Below are 15,893 nucleotides of genomic sequence, written 5' to 3'. Positions count from 1 at the left end.
CTCCACACCATGATGGCTGCAAGACAGCTCGGCTCCGCCACCCACCCCGCCCAAAATAACGATAAACTCTATGCAAATATTATAAATATATACAACACACCAGCAAAGTAACAGGGTAAAACATTTTATTAAATAACTATTTACATAACTATTTTATACTTTTTGTTGCCTGATCCGGCTAGCTCAATCGATCGAGCATGAAACTCATGCACTCTGATAGCAAGCGTTGCTGCTGATGCTATGCAGACAAAAACTGGTTTTCCGTTTGTACATTCTTCAAGATTTTTCCATCCAAGGCTGGTTGAGAGTTTGTAGAACGATGGCTTCAGATTTTCAACATACGGTGTGGTGGCGCGGACTGGGAGGGGGCGCTTGGCTCCTGCCCCCTCCCCAAGTCGTGTTGCCCTGGTGTGGCCTAAGATCGCCCCCGACATAGGCGGCTGGCTCCCGGGGTCCGGCGGAACTTTTTGCCTTTTGATGACTCTTCCATTCTGGACCTTGTCCCACAATCCGTTTGACCTGAAGACACGCTGTAGTGGGGCGCCCCTTTACCGTTTCAGTTACCATTCCGCCCGCTTTTGCTACACTGTGCCTCTTCTGCCATTCAGCTGTTTACCGCCCGCTCTTGCGACTACAGCGTCTCGCTCACCATGTAGTTGAGTTGCTCCCGCTATTGCGAGGCAGCGATAGGCGGCTGCCACAGGACTCTCAAAATGGCGGCCGGCTCTTCAGATTTGGGCGTGGTCCACTAAAATGGCCCTGGGACACCTTGGAACTCGGACGCTTGTCTGCTAGGGCTTGGGCCCCATTCTCGAAAGCGTCCGCTGAGCCTTGAAGATTCTACAAAAGTCTTGGGGGCCCCCGACTCCCGCAGGCTTCTGGTGGGGAGCGGCTGCCATGATTGCTCGTGGAACGGCCACGACTGAGCTACGAGATGGTGGTGCTCTCATGCTGACGCCAGCTTCAGTCTGAAACATCCAGAAACACTGTAGACTACCAATTCGATCAGTTCCGGTAGCGCCCCAACGTGACCCGGTAGAGAAGAACTTGCTCTCCCCTCTTTGACTGATGGTGCTTGTTGCCTGTCCCTTCTGTTGTCATTTAACAGAACTTTTTAGACTGCTGAAAGGGGTTGTGTTCCAACCGCTGGTTGGTGGAGACATTTTGACTATATTCTGGACCTACGTTGTCGCGTAATGCGTTATATGACACGCCGCGTTAGCGCACCCGGAAGTGCTCCGGTGCGCGAAGGGCAGCTTCCCGGAAGCGATCCGGGGCGCGGCGCGCAGCGCGTAACGTAAGCATAACAGGTCATGTGACTTGTTAATAAAACTTTTCATTGGTTCATTTTACTTTTGTTATTCTAATGATGAAAGGCTTGGTCATATGACCTAAAAATTACGCTTTTTATTGCTTTCGAACATTATTTTTTCTTAAACATATATGTTATAATGTTCCAGGCTAATGTACTTTCCCGGAAAATTTACAACTGTCCTGCAAGTAAAATATATTCCTTTTTCTAGAAAAAGGGCGTTTCTTCGTCCCATGACGGAGTCGTTGAGCAAAAGATGCTCGGCCTGCTGTCTTAGTCGCCGATACGCCTGAATATCAGATTCTTATCGATCACTTTATGTTGCAGGAGTAGAAAACACAACAGCCCTTGACCATTTATCTTTACTGCGTTCCTGCGTATTATACCTTTTATCCGTCATGTAATTGGACTGCTTTATTTCACTTGCCTTTTACTGATTCGAAAACAGTGACTAAAATTAAAAACTTTACCAATGTAAATACTACTACCTTGTTTTGTTTTAAAAACCTTTATTGTGAAAATGTCAGTATACAAATACGGGCCTATAACCACGTGGGCCGGCCACGGAGCAAACTGGAATCGTATATGATGAGGAGACATTTACACTGTAGAGGAACGTAACGAGCGGGCCATTAGGTTGCAAGAACTAAGGTGTCTAACAGTTGCAGAATCGGTGGACGTACATTTTGTAATTAAAATACGACAGGGCCACTTACAATAAAATTATCTAGATATACATTTGCGGTGCAAGTACCATGGGTGCCGTTAATTCGAACTTTCAATAGTACAGTAATCAATAACACATCAGAACTTAATATCAATAGGGATGTCGAAATATTCAATCAATTCTCGTCCCCGCCCGCCATGTGCTTCAAAACTGCATACGTATCTCGTGATATCAAGGTTGTGCAACCAGTACACAACAAGGAGTTACGAGTCCCATTTATACCGGCGCCATTTTTGGCGAGGCCGGGCAGGTCCAGGATATAGTCAAAATGTCTCCACCAACCAGCGGTCGGACCAGAACCCCTTTCGGCAGTCAAAAAAGGTTCAGTTAAATGACAACAGAAGAGATAGGCAACAAGAACCATCAGTCAAAAGAGGGGAGGGCAAGATCTGAAGCCATTGTTCTACAAACTCTCAACCAGCCTTGGATGGAAAAATCCTGAAGAATGTACAAACTGAAAACCAGTTTTTGTCTGTATAGCATCAGCAGCAACGCTTGAGTCAGCTTTGTGTGAAGCCGCCATTTTTATTCAATCAATAGCGTCCCTCTGCACACATTCAGGGACCTGGTCGTGTCTTCAGGTCAAACGGATTGTGGGACAAGATGCAGAAAGGAAAAGGAAAAAAGTTCCACCGGACCCCGGGAGCCGGCCGCCTATGTTATGGGCGATCTTTGGCCACACCAGGGCAATAGTGAAGCTGCAGCAGGTGCAAATAAGCTTCAGACAGTGTTACAAGCGCTGCTCAGAACTCTCAACTATGACACCACCTCCGTGCCATCCGGATCTTGGCGCCTTGTGCTGGTTCCGGCCTATTCACACATCGGTCCGCTACTGACACCACCTCACAGGCCAACGGGGCACCCCACGCCGACTTTCGGCGCAGCATTGTAGGATGGCCACACCAGTGCGGCAACTTGCTGGACACCACCTCGGTGCCATCCAGATCTCGGCGCGTTGTGCTGCCTTCGGCCTACTGTAGCCGCAAGTGCGGACGCAACTCAGCTGGATAGCAAGTGAAACACCAAGTGGCGCCCCACTGCAGCCGAGGAGCCTCCATCTTGGGGGCGACGCACACCACCTCGGTGCCATCCAGATCTCGGCGCGTTGTGCTGCCTTCGGCCTACTGTAGCCGCAAGTGCGGACTCAACTCAGCTGGATAGCGAGTGAAACACCAAGGGGCGCCCCACTGCAGCCGAGGAGCCTCCATCTTGGGGGCGACGCACAGCATCACATTGCTTTCCAATGCAGTCAGATCCTCAAACAGCCCCCACTGACTGACGCGACCTCACAGGTCAACGGGGCGCCCCACGCCGACTTTCGGCGCAGCATTGTAGGATGGCCACACCAGTGCGGCAACTTGCTGGACACCACCTCGGTGCCATCCGGATCTTGGCGCGTTGTGCTGCCTTCGGCCTATTAGCACATCGGTCCGCTACTGACGCCGCCTCACGTGCCAACGGATTTTCTACGCTTTTTATAGCCCTATGCCGCATAACAGGTCATGTGACTTGTTTATAAAACTTTTCATTGGTTCATTTTACTTTTGGTTTCCTAATGGTGGAAGGCTTGATCATATGACCTAAAAATAACACTTTTCATTGAATTAAAACTTTTTTTTCCCAAACGATGAAAGCCCCACCTTGTTTCTGGATGTTTCAGACTGAAGCTGGCGTCAGCATGAGAGCAACACCATCTCGTGGCTCCGTCGTGGTCATTCCGCGAGCAATCATGGCAGCCGCTCCCCACCGGAAGCCTGCAGGAGTCGGGGGCCCCCAAGACTTTTGTAAAATCTTCAAGGCTCAGGGGACGCTTTCGAGAATGGGGTCCAAGACCTAGCAGACAAGCGTCCGAGTTCCAAGGTGTCCCAGGGCCATTTTAGTGGACCAGGCCCAAATCCGAAGAGCCGTCCCCCATTTTAAGAGTCCTGTGGCAGCCGCCTATCGCTGCACCGCAAGAGTGGGCGCAACTCAACTACATGGTGAGCGAGACGCTGTAGCCGCAAGAGCAGGCGATAACCAGCTGAATGGAGGATGAGGCACAGTGTAGCAAAAGCGGGCGGAATGGCAACTGAAACGATAAAGGGGCGCCCCAGTACAGCAGACGAGCCTCCACCTGGGGAGGCCCGTTCACGCCCCCTCCCCCCCCCCCCCCCCCCCCCCCCCCCCCCCGGGGCGCCCCACGCCGTTTTTCGGAGCAGCATTGTAGGATGCCTAAACCAGTGCGGCAACTTACTGGACATCACCTCTCAGCGCGTTCTGCTGCCTTGGGACTATTCGCACAACAGACCGCTACTGACGAGGCCTCCCCCGCACCCCCCGGGACGCCCCACGCCGTTTTTCGGAGCTGCATTGTAGGATACCAAAAACCAGTGCGGCACCCAGGTAACATCACCTGGGTGCCGTCCAGAACTCAGCACGTTGTGCTGCCTTGGGACTATTCGCACAAAACACAGCTACTGACCATTGTTGCTTCTTTTTTCAAAAAAATGTTTAAATGTATTTACTGTTTTTGTTGCGTTGTATATATTTATAAGTTATTAAAGTGTTATAATCCTACTACTTTGTTGGAGTGCTATATATTTTTAATGTGACACATAATTGTAAAAACTTTGATGTACAAAGAGGCATCCCTGGAATCTTCCGCTTCAGGCTCGGACCCACACACCCTCACAGTGAGAATCCCCTCCCCAAGCACAATACAGGACGCGTGTGGTGTGACGGATCTCATCGGGTGGGGGCCTTGATCTACTGTAACTCCTTTGAAGAGGGGTGAATCTCTACAGCTGGGGCCATAAACTACATCTGCAGGGCTAGGTGATAGCCTGGGACCGGCCTGGACAATCGGACACAGAGGAAGAGGAGTGTCAGAGGGTGCGGTAGTGAATATGGTGAAAGGGAGGTGTCGGGCGGGCACAGGGTGTGATTCTCAGAGAAGAACAGCGCAGATGGGAGGAGGTTTCTGGCCCATGCATGAGAGAGAGAGCGGGGGTGACCAGTGCGTGGGGGAGATGCTTGCGAGAGTGGGGAGCCATGCTGAGGATCGGCGGCGTGCAGAGAGTGGGTCTGGTCAAGGCATCTAAAATGGCTGCCGTGCTCAACAAAAGTGTGGCATTGCAAAAAAGGCAAGATGGCACAGATAATGTTTATCAATAAGGATTAATTTATAACAATTATTTTTAACAAAATATTTACTCGCAGTGACAAAATGGCGGTCAACAGTTCCTGATTTCCATCGAATCGAACGTTAACAGACGTCACGCAGCAAAAAAAAAAAAAAACGCTCACGCACAGCCGCTGGAAGACATGTATCAACATATATGAGCCTCCTCAGCCACCCTCAGAAAACATAAGGGGTCAGGATACGTCTCCCGTACCCCCTTATACCTAGTAATTTAATTAAATCGAAACACAAAATGGCAAATTCACGTTTCGCTACCAGTTTGCGACCCGGTTCGCGAACCTAGAAGCGCTTCTACCGCGAAAAATCTAATTTTTATTATTTGCCCCATGGGACCCTTTAATAACCCCAACATCATTCCTAGGGGGTCAAGAGGGGTCTACCTTGCCCCCTTTCATTAAATTTCCCCTTCGTTTTTCTCCTCCTCTTGTCTCTCGATCCTACCGAGAGACAAGATGGCGGCCGCACCGGACTGTTTAGAATGTTGACAGACACCGGAGAGCCAATCCGCTTCGCTACGCAAAGCTCCGTTAAGCGAAAAGTATGCGATCTGGAGCGCTATCTGGGACGCTGTCACAGATATATCTGTTTTTTTAAACGTTAATTTCTCAAAATCCACTGGAGCACATATATTGAGACCCAGCAAAGGCACATCGGGCTAACAGTCCCTATAATTTTGCCAAGTTTCGTGTAAATCCATTCAGCCGTTCGAGCTAAAAGTGAGGCCAAAGGCCCTATGGAAAAATGAATGGGAAAAACGCGTTTTGGGACCCCCCTTTTTTCTCGGCCCCCCCTTGACGGAACCCCCCCCAAATTTTCAGGGGCTGCTCAGAAACAAAATGTGCAATTTTCCTGAAAATTTCAGCCGATTCCGTCCACAAACGCCAAAGTTATTAGACATAGAATTTTCAAAAGTTCCATAGAGAAAAAATCCTAACTATATATACCTACTGGCGACCGCCAGTAGGTAAAATATATATATATATATATATATATATATATATATCAATCAAAAGAACACCTCCGCTTTACTGGGGTCCACCGGTCCTGCAGGGCGGGCTCTAGCCAGGAACGGAGATCCTGGAGAAACTGCGCTTACAACCACTCCAAAGAAAAGAGCCCCACAGTGTCTGATGATGCAGATGACTTTATTCGTCACATCCTGTGCAACTTGCTCATGTCCTTACGCGTTTCAACGTTACTTACGTCTTGGTCACAGGTGAGCACTATTATTCAGACTCAGTGGTCACGTGCCTGTTCAACATACTTCAGGCCCCATAATGCATCGCAAAAGTTATTTAGGGACTTGCCGAGTATTGCAGTCTTGCTTAATAGCGATATTGCCAGCTTACTGTCCCTGGTCGGTGCAATTAAAATTTACTTTGCTTAGTGCAAAAGTTGCCACAAGATGTAAATTATATGCTGCATCCGCACTGCTTCCAAGAAAGGCGTTGTCCTCTCTTATCTCCCTTTCACCTACGCCTTTTGCTACATTGCTTCGGAAGTCCATTAGTGCTGGCAAGCAGGCGAGGAGCGGTCCATGCCCCCTCATTAAACATCAAAAGAACACCTCCGCTTTACTGGGGTCCACCGGTCCTGCAGGGCGGGCTCTAGCCAGGAACGGAGATCCTGGAGAAACTGCGCTTACAACCACTCCAAAGAAAAGAGCCCCACAGTGTCTGATGATGCAGATGACTTTATTCGTCACATCCTGTGCAACTTGCTCATGTCCTTGCGCGTTTCGACGTTACTTACGTCATGATCACAGGTGAGCACTATTATTCAGACTCAGTGGTCATGTGCCTGTTCAACATACTTCAGGCCCCATAATGCATCGCAAAAGTTATTTAGGGACTTGCCGAGTATTGCAGTCTTGCTTAATAGCGATATTGCCAGCTTACTGTCCCAGGTCGGTGCAATTAAAATTCACTTTGCTTATGTATGTATACACACACACACACATATATATATATATATATATATATATATATATATATATATATATATATATATATATATATATATATATATATATATATATATATATATATATATATATATATATATATATATATATATATATATATATATATATATATAAGCAAGGCGGAGGCTACCGCCTAAACGCGTCTTTGCAGCATGTCGGATTAAATACTTTTCCTTGAGTCAAATTCATGGAGTCAGTGCCTTCCTTTTATCGTATGGGAATCGGATTGGTAAACAAATATATATATATATATATATATATATATATATATATATATATATATATATATATATTACCTACTGGCGGTCGCCAGTAGGTATATATAGTTAGGATTTTTTCTCTATGGGATTTTTGAACATTCTATGTCTAATAACTTTGGCGTTTGTGGACGGAATTGGCTGAAATTTTCAGGAAAATGGAACATTTTGTTTCTGAGCAGCCCCTGACAATTTGGGGGGGTTTCATCAAGGGGGGGCCGAGAAAAAAGGGGGGTCCCAAAACGCGTTTTTCCCATGTTAATTTCCATAGGGCGGTTGGCCTCACTTTTAGCTCGAACGGCTGAATGGATTTGCACGAAACTTGGCAAAATTGTAGGGACTGTTAGCCCGATGTGCCTTTGCTCGGTCTCAATATATGTGCTCCAGTGGATTTTGAGTAATTTAGGTTCAAAAAAAGATATATATCTGGGCGGAGCCTAACCACACATCTGATCTGATTGGCTGTCAGCACTTCATCCAAGAAGTGTTGGCAGCCATCTTGGGACCAATATACATGATAGCACCTCATTAAAAAGCATTGTAGTTAATAGAGGGCTTTAGGACTTTAGTTACATTGTAAATCATTTGTTGATGGTACCATACTCGTTTTAGGAATTGTGGTGGGTTCTAAGGTGATTTTACCATGTGAAAAAACCTTCTGCTGTGATATCATGAATATTGTTTGAAAGAAAACTAATATCTCATGATTTTCCCACAGTGGTTTGGAAGGGGATCTATAAGCTAAACTGAAAGCATATTTTCTGTAAATTCACATTATCTTTCTCAGTCATGTGAAAATGAAGTCTGACATTCTCAGTAAAACATGTACATCCAACAAGGACAGAGACTGTCAGTTGATTCCTTTGTGTTCTACTGCAGCCTCCTAGAGTGTTCTAAAGAACAACTAGAGCGCTAACAGTCCTACTTATTACAAAGGTATGGCACACCTGAAGCCATCTTGATTGAAATAAAGTGGTAACTCTTAAAACATTTAATTTAAAAAGAAACAACATGAGGGGGTATATTTTGCCATAGAAAGTATGATTAGTGCTGCAGAATAAAAAATTAGGGCACATTTTGAGTGACTTCTCAAATCCTTTTCTATTTCATTAAAACATTCTGACATGCAGTCTCCCAAAATGGCCACCAGAGACAAAAGAGCCCAAATGTAGCCCAAATATCACCCAGATGTAGCCCAAGTATAGCCCAATGACAGAATGTCCCAGAGTGTTCTAAAGAACAACTAGAGCGCTAACAGTCCTACTTATTACAAAGGTATGGCACACCTGAAGCCATCTTGATTGGAATAAAGTGGTAACTCTTAAAACATTTAATTTAAAAAGAAACAACATGAGGGGGTATATTTTGCCATAGAAAGTATGATTAGTGCTGCAGAATGAAAAATTAGGGCACATTTTGAGTGACTTCTCAAATCCTTTTCTATTTCATTAAAACATTCTGACATGCAGTCTCCCAAAATGGCCACCAGAGACAAAAGAGCCCAAATGTAGCCCAAATATCACCCAGATGTAGCCCAAGTATAGCCCAATGACAGAATGTCCCAGAGTGTTCTAAAGAACAACTAGAGCGCTAACAGTCCTACTTATTACAAAGGTATAGCACACCTGGAGCCATCGTGATGGGAATAAAGTGGTAACTCTTAAAACATTTAATTTAAAAAGGAACAAAATGAGGGGGTATATTATGCAATAGAAGGTATTATTAGTGCTGCAGAAAGAAGAATTAGGGCACATTTTGAGTGACTTTTCAAATCCTCTTCTATTTCATTAAAAAATTCTGACATGCAGTCTCCCAAAATGGCCACCAGAGACAAAAGAGCCCAAATGTAGCCCAAATATCACCCAGATGTAGCCCAAGTATAGCCCAATGACAGAATGTCCCAGAGTGTTCTAAAGAACAACTAGAGCGCTAACAGTTCTACTTATTACAAAGGTATGGCACACCTGAAGCCATCTTGATTGGAATAAAGTGGTAACTCTTAAAACATTTAATTTAAAAAGGAACAACATGAGGGGGTTAATTTTGCCATAGAAAGTATGATTAGTGCTTCAGAAAGAAAAATTAGGGATCATTTTGAGTGACTTCTCAAATCCTCTTCTATTTCATTAAAAAAATTCTGACATGCAGACTGAAACATGCACTTTGAATACCAGCAGCAGACGTCCCTGGTGAGCAGTAGCTTTACTACAGTGATCTAATGTGCAACTAGAGTGCTAACATTCAGAATTTATGGCAAATGTGTGACACATCTGAATGCCTTCTTGATGGAACCAAAGTAAACAAGCATTGAAAATGCAATAGATCTCGCCCTCGTTTAAGTTAAAGCCATTCTTTTTGTAATGAGGTGGATTTTTAGCTTTGCTTTTATTAGTGTTTTTTCAACTTTCATGTAAATAACATGCATCTGTATGCATATAAGTATATGTATGCATGCATTTATGTTTGTATTTATATAGATATACAGATGATATATGTTTATATATGTATGTATACATATATATTCACTGAAAAAACCATAGGTTATAGACCATATATAGTTAGGAATTAGCATTTACAAAACCTTGAAAATTCACTGAAAAAACCATAGGTTATAGACCATATATAGTTAGGAATTAGCATTTACAAAAACTTGAAAATTCACTGAAAAAACCATAGGTTATAGACCATATATAGTTAGGGATTCGCATTTACAAAACCTTATTTTACTCACACAAAACCATTGAAATTCCATATATAGTTAGTTGCACTAACTATATATCGCGGACCCGCAATCCACTGCTGATGATGTCACATATTACATCATTCATGACATGGTCAGTGACATCACTGATGACATCACTGATGACATCTCAAATGACATCACTGATGACATCACTGATGACAACATCCAGTGACTGTATGTTTCTGTAAAGTTAAAATATGTCTTACATATTGAAGAATGAGTGGATGTATAAGTGTCTGGATGAAGGATTTAGTAGGTGCATGACTGACTGTATGAGTGAATTATTAAATGTGTCTCACTGAGTGCATGGGTTAGTGACTAAACTGTCTTAATTTGTGCATCATTATGTCTGTTGTTCTGTAAACTGTTGCATGTGTTGATAAGTAGCTATATGAGTAACTATATGGGTTATTGATTGGTTGCCCAAGTATTTGTATGGGAGACTGAGTGTGTGTGTGGGTGGCTGGGAGGTGTATGACTCTGTGCATAGATGTGTGAGCAGTTGATTCACTAGATGTATGGTTTCAAAAGTGCATGTGGAAACAGCTGTATGGGCGGTTGACTGTGTGCATGAGTGTATTGGTGAGTGAATGGATATCTCAGTGCTACATGTCAAAGTAAGTACATATGTAAAACACAGTACATGTGAGAGTTGACATATATAAATAACTGTGCATAAGAGCCAGTGAATGTGTGAGTGGCTGTATGGATCATTGTGAACTTGTATCAGGGATTGTATAAGAGAGTAAATATGTGTTAGTATATGTTTGAATAAGTAAAGTTTGTATAACTGTATAGTTGAGGAAATGGAGGTGTGATTGATTCTTTGCATGACTGACTAGGTGTGTGAGTAACTCCATGGATGAGTGACAGTCTGTGAGTGTCTGTTTACACTGATTGTATCTAAGGTTATATTAGAGTCTGAAGAGGTTCATCGTATTATCACATGAATGATATCATCAGTGATGTGATCAGTAATGTCAAATGAGATGTCATCAGTGATGTCATCAGTGATGTCATTTGAGATGTCATCAGTGATGTCATTTGAGATGTCATCAGTGATGTCATCAGTGATGTCACTGACCATGTCATGAATGATGTAATATGTGACATCATCAGCAGTGGATTGCGGGTGCGCGATATATAGTTAGTGCAACTAACTATATATGGAATTTCAATGGTTTTGTGTGAGTAAAATAAGGTTTTGTAAATGCGAATTCCTAACTATATATGGTCTATAACCTATGGTTTTTTCAGTGAATATATATATATATATATATATATATATATATATATATATATATATATATATTGATGCAAAGTGCCTTGAGCATTTCGGAAAGGGCACTCGACAGCGCTGCAAGGCCATTTCTACCTGCCTCCACCCTCACAGATTATTGCTTGTGCCGACGCGTTTCGAGGTGTAACCCTCTTCATCATGGGCTTGCATAAAAACGGCTCTGGAAACACCATTCATTTTCTATTTCCGGTTTTATTATTCCAAATCCCCAGATAGGCGTGTCTTAATTCCCACGTCCTTTAACTGCATTGTGGGATTTGAAGTCCGTGTGTGAAAACAAAGTCCGTTTATAATTTCATGCTTCATTGTTATACCTTAGTAGGTTCTGTGGGCAGCATGCAGGTTTCTTTGGCGCTACAGCGCTGTGCCCAGGGAGTCTTAAGGGTGTAAAACTCCGGCCTCATCTATGGAGACAGCACTCCTCCTCCGTAGCTGATGGTGCCTTTTCCACGGCCAGGCTGCCGTTGAGTTAATTTGATGCAAAGTGCCTTGAGCATTTCGGAAAGGGCACTCGACAGCGCTGCAAGGCCATTTCTACCTGCCTCCACCCTCACAGATTATTGCTTGTGCCGACGCGTTTCGAGGTGTAACCCTCTTCATCATGGGCTTGCATAAAAACGGCTCTGGAAACACCATTCATTTTCTATTTCCGGTTTTATTATTCCAAATCCCCAGATAGGCGTGTCTTAATTCCCACGTCCTTTAACTGCATTGTGGGATTTGAAGTCCGTGTGTGAAAACAAAGTCCGTTTATAATTTCATGCTTCATTGTTATACCTTAGTAGGTTCTGTGGGCAGCATGCAGGTTTCTTTGGCGCTACAGCGCTGTGCCCAGGGAGTCTTAAGGGTGTAAAACTCCGGCCTCATCTATGGAGACAGCACTCCTCCTCCGTAGCTGATGGTGCCTTTTCCACGGCCAGGCTGCCGTTGAGTTAATTTGATGCAAAGTGCCTTGAGCATTTCGGAAAGGGCACTCGACAGCGCTGCAAGGCCATTTCTACCTGCCTCCACCCTCACAGATTATTGCTTGTGCCGACGCGTTTCGAGGTGTAACCCTCTTCATCATGGGCTTGCATAAAAACGGCTCTGGAAACACCATTCATTTTCTATTTCCGGTTTTATTATTCCAAATCCCCAGATAGGCGTGTCTTAATTCCCACGTCCTTTAACTGCATTGTGGGATTTGAAGTCCGTGTGTGAAAACAAAGTCCGTTTATAATTTCATGCTTCATTGTTATACCTTAGTAGGTTCTGTGGGCAGCATGCAGGTTTCTTTGGCGCTACAGCGCTGTGCCCAGGGAGTCTTAAGGGTGTAAAACTCCGGCCTCATCTATGGAGACAGCACTCCTCCTCCGTAGCTGATGGTGCCTTTTCCACGGCCAGGCTGCCGTTGAGTCTGTGAGGGTGGAGGCAGGTAGAAATGGCCTTGCAGCGCTGTCGAGTGCCCTTTCCGAAATGCTCAAGGCACTTTGCATCAATTTAACTCAACGGCAGCCTGGCCGTGGAAAAGGCACCATCAGCTACGGAGGAGGAGTGCTGTCTCCATAGATGAGGCCGGAGTTTTACACCCTTAAGACTCCCTGGGCACAGCGCTGTAGCGCCAAAGAAACCTGCATGCTGCCCACAGAACCTACTAAGGTATAACAATGAAGCATGAAATTATAAACGGACTTTGTTTTCACACACGGACTTCAAATCCCACAATGCAGTTAAAGGACGTGGGAATTAAGACACGCCTATCTGGGGATTTGGAATAATAAAACCGGAAATAGAAAATGAATGGTGTTTCCAGAGCCGTTTTTATGCAAGCCCATGATGAAGAGGGTTACACCTCGAAACGCGTCGGCACAAGCAATAATCTGTGAGGGTGGAGGCAGGTAGAAATGGCCTTGCAGCGCTGTCGAGTGCCCTTTCCGAAATGCTCAAGGCACTTTGCATCAATTTAACTCAACGGCAGCCTGGCCGTGGAAAAGGCACCATCAGCTACGGAGGAGGAGTGCTGTCTCCATAGATGAGGCCGGAGTTTTACACCCTTAAGACTCCCTGGGCACAGCGCTGTAGCGCCAAAGAAACCTGCATGCTGCCCACAGAACCTACTAAGGTATAACAATGAAGCATGAAATTATAAACGGACTTTGTTTTCACACACGGACTTCAAATCCCACAATGCAGTTAAAGGACGTGGGAATTAAGACACGCCTATCTGGGGATTTGGAATAATAAAACCGGAAATAGAAAATGAATGGTGTTTCCAGAGCCGTTTTTATGCAAGCCCATGATGAAGAGGGTTACACCTCGAAACGCGTCGGCACAAGCAATAATCTGTGAGGGTGGAGGCAGGTAGAAATGGCCTTGCAGCGCTGTCGAGTGCCCTTTCCGAAATGCTCAAGGCACTTTGCATCAATTTAACTCAACGGCAGCCTGGCCGTGGAAAAGGCACCATCAGCTACGGAGGAGGAGTGCTGTCTCCATAGATGAGGCCGGAGTTTTACACCCTTAAGACTCCCTGGGCACAGCGCTGTAGCGCCAAAGAAACCTGCATGCTGCCCACAGAACCTACTAAGGTATAACAATGAAGCATGAAATTATAAACGGACTTTGTTTTCACACACGGACTTCAAATCCCACAATGCAGTTAAAGGACGTGGGAATTAAGACACGCCTATCTGGGGATTTGGAATAATAAAACCGGAAATAGAAAATGAATGGTGTTTCCAGAGCCGTTTTTATGCAAGCCCATGATGAAGAGGGTTACACCTCGAAACGCGTCGGCACAAGCAATAATCTGTGAGGGTGGAGGCAGGTAGAAATGGCCTTGCAGCGCTGTCGAGTGCCCTTTCCGAAATGCTCAAGGCACTTTGCATCAATATATATATATATATATATATATATATATATATATATACAGTTGTCACTGGGTATTTCTAGTTAATCAGGCTTTCCATAGGAAGTGCCTTTTATATTTTGCTAATAACTTTGGTGCTGTTTGATGAGTCCTCACAAAACTTTCCCAAAAATTGCTCTTTTTTTGTCTAGTTTGTGCATGGAAAGTGAGGTGCTTCTTCAGGCGAGGGCCAAGAAAAAAGGGGGGCTTCCAAAACGCTAAATCCCCATGCATTTTCCATAGACTATTTTGGAAAACGAATTTGCAAAAAATGCTGAACTGAATTATACCAAATTTGACTAGTAGCTAGATTTTGGTCCAGAAAGCATGCTTTTTGTGATATGGTGTAAATCTGTCCAGCAATTTTGGAGATATTAAGCTCTAAAAATATTTGTATATCTGGACAATTGGGTTCTAGGGACTCTTGTGAGAGTCCCTCAAATCCAATTTTAAAAAATAGAGCATTCTAATTGGCCTCTGAACTTATTTACCCATGGGTCAATTTGCTCCCATAGGAGAGAGCTCTTGGATTGGCTGGCAGCAGAATGAATAAAAATGTTGCTGGCAGCTATTACAGACTCAGGCACTTAGTCCTCTGTCCTGAGTTGTATTTAAAAAATATAAATATAAGGGCGCCCTTGGGTTGCCAACAACCTCTTCTGTTACCTCCAGTAAGTCCCATATCAGAATTGCTGAGAGGTTGTCAGAGGCCACACCCCTTAATCCACCACAGTGCAAACACGCCTCCGGGCACACTACTAGTAGGGGGATGAATTCCCCTTCGCTATTGAGGGTCCTTGGAGGGCCAACTACCCCTCCTGTTACCTCCCATAAGTCTAACACAGTGGGTAACTGGGGAGGTTTCAGTGGCCAGGCCCCCTTTCTCTACCAGTGCTAACGCACCTCCCTTCAGCACCAAATCCAAAGTTACCGGCGCCGCGTCTGGCACCACCGATGCTGATTCCAAAGATGAGATCTCGGAGAGAGGTTTAAAGGCTGTTGGAGGAAGAATAATACCAGGAAGAACATAGAGGGGCTGAGGAAGGAGAGATTGTTGATCCAGACCCGAATTTTGAAGGTTTGCAGAAGGCTAGTGGCCTGGACATCTCTCCTGGGTTGGGTGGGAGCTTACATCACCGAAGGGCCTGCCCATGCATGAGGTGGCCACATATCACTCTTTGATTAGAAAGGCTGTGGAGCTCTTGGAGTTGCCTATTCCTGCAGCGGAGTTGAAATCAAATATTCCTACGGAGGTGCTTCTTTCCTCTTCCTCAATTTCAGAACCTTTGCTTACCTTCAATTAGGTATTGACCGAGCCCATTCTGGATTTCTAGCAGAAGCCAGTGTCCACTCCAGCAGTTTCCAGGACAAGGAGATGCAAGGTGGCACCTGGGGATCCTGCATTTCTGTTTGCTCATCCTTCGCTGGAAAGGTTGGCGGTCCAGGCTTCGTGCTCTTCAACGCTGTCTGCAGGTTCCGTACCCTCTAAGTCTGCTGAGCAGAAG

At 44.9% G+C, this 15,893-nt stretch overlaps 1 protein-coding gene across 1 annotated transcript in view; it reads left to right on the top strand.

Annotated features, from left to right (window-relative positions):
- TDRD7 (tudor domain containing 7) overlaps positions 1–15,893 on the top strand; it is a 1,355,384-nt gene that overhangs the window by 1,274,402 nt on the left and 65,089 nt on the right. The gene's annotated exons all lie outside the window — the stretch shown is intronic.

Source organism: Lissotriton vulgaris, chromosome 3_1 (assembly GCF_964263255.1).
Source record: "Lissotriton vulgaris chromosome 3_1, aLisVul1.2, whole genome shotgun sequence".
Classification (NCBI taxonomy): domain Eukaryota; kingdom Metazoa; phylum Chordata; class Amphibia; order Caudata; family Salamandridae; genus Lissotriton; species Lissotriton vulgaris.
Note: the sequence above shows the minus strand (reverse complement) of the source record. Positions and strands in the feature narration are given on the sequence as shown.